Here is a 1941-nt window from a genome sequence, read left to right on the forward strand (position 1 = left end):
GCACGTCAAAAGTGCAGGTTGTGATGGGAGAGTCGGTTCGGAGGAAGAGGCAGATGGCGGGAGAACATTTGACGTTATCCGGAGATTCATCCGTTTCGGTAGCAGCAACCAATGCGGACGCTTTGGAGATGCCAGGGTCATCCGGATCTGGTGAGCATGGTGTTCCTAATATGTCTTCTGTTAGTTCGACATCCAAATCTTCAACTAGCAGCAAATCTTCAGGTTCCCCCAAGCGCCCGCAAAAATTGGCAACATTAATTGCGCACAGGTTGGCTAAAAGAGATGCAAAGCGAAAAAATGCGCCTTCAGAAAGACACTCACTCTGAGCCGGCACTTTTCTCAGAGATGGTGCATTGCACAAATACAGCAGTGACTAGGGGGTTAAGGAAAAGAATGAAGGAAAAGATAAAGAAGGGGAAGTATGTAGACGTATTTACGTTGACTGAAGAAATGAGGCAGGAGGTTGAGAAGGCTAAGAAGGCGGGAGGTATGGGAGAAAAAGCTTTCCGCAGTTTTCACCACTGGCTAAGGGGCTTTTTGGTTTTTTTCAACTTCCTATATAGATACAAGGCCCAATGAACATCCCAACATCTTAAAATACATATTTTTGGTTCACGAGATGTTCATGAAATCTAGGGGTTACGTATGGAGGGAATACGACGAAAAACTTAGTCGCAAGCAAGACGGAAACCCAACCATGCCTTTAGGTTGTAAAGATGTGGAGGTTTGGTTGGAGGTCACACAACAGAGTAGGAATGCTCTTGAGGGTCAGGATAAAAAACACACCCCTGTATCCAAAACAGGCACTGGGTAGGGGCAGAAAGGCAAATGCTTCGCTTACAATGACTCCAAATGTTACAGGGGCACGAGTTGTCGCTTTCGACATTCCTGTAGAATTTGTGGAGCAGGTCATCCAGCCAAAGACTGTAAGTCGACAGTTGGAGGGGGTCAGCCTGATAAGGGTACAGGTAGTGGAGGCAATAAATAAGGCTTCATCTCCAGTAATTCTGTCTGAATTGAAAAGATGGCTATCATTGTACCCCAAGAGAGAGGATGCTAAATTTTTGGATGATGGGTTTAGTTTAGGTTTCCGTTTGCCCATTATCGAATCAGTTCAGGTTGTGGCACGTAGGAATTTAAGGTCAGCAAGGGAGCTGCCTCATGTGGTGAGACAAAAGGTGGAGGCGGAAATTAAATTGGGCAGCATGTGCGGTCCTTTTCCAATAGAGCCTTTGCCCGCTTATGCATTTCTCCGTTAGGGGTGGTGCCCAAGAAAGTTCCTGGGAAATTCCGCCTAATCCAGCATTTGTCTTACCCACATGGGTCATCTGTTAATGACGCGACTCCTGAGGATTTCTGTAGAATCCGGTATCAGTTGTTTGAAGAGGCCCTCGGCTTGATACAGAGTTTTGAACCTGGGGCATTGATGGCGAAATTGGACATTGAGTCCGCTTTTCGTCTATTACCTCTTCATCCCAATTCCCTGAGGTTCATGGGTTTCAAGTTAGACAGTTCCTTTTACTTAGATAGATGTTTACCCATGGGTTGTTCTGTCTCTTGCGCTTATTTTGAGAAATTTAGTACGTTTCTGCATTGGTGTATCCAGGCAGGCACAGGCCATTTGGGAATTGCACACTATTTAGATGATTTTCTCTTTATAGGCCCAAGAGACAGTAACGTTTGTCAAGATCTTTTGTTTTCAGCCCACGCATTGTTTACAGTTATGGGGGTCCCAATTGCACAAGACAAGATGGTGGGCCCTACGTGTTGCCTTTCTTACTTGGGTATTGAAGTGGACACAGGAGTAGGTTGTTGCCGCATTCCTGCGAATAAAGTTCAACAGCTTTTTGTCCAAATTGAAGAGTGCTTGAGCAAGGATAGGGTGAAGCTGCGTCAGGTTCAATTACTCCTTGGCTCCTTCAATTTTGCTTGTAGAGTGAT

At 45.5% G+C, this 1941-nt stretch overlaps 1 pseudogene; it reads left to right on the forward strand.

Annotated features, from left to right (window-relative positions):
• The first annotated feature begins 297 nt into the window (after positions 1–297).
• LOC148510561 (uncharacterized) lies at positions 298–988 on the forward strand (annotated as a pseudogene).
• Positions 989–1941: the final 953 nt, after the last annotated feature.

Source organism: Taudactylus pleione, unplaced genomic scaffold (assembly GCF_031769625.1).
Source record: "Taudactylus pleione unplaced genomic scaffold, aTauple2 ptg000316l, whole genome shotgun sequence".
Taxonomy (NCBI): domain Eukaryota; kingdom Metazoa; phylum Chordata; class Amphibia; order Anura; family Myobatrachidae; genus Taudactylus; species Taudactylus pleione.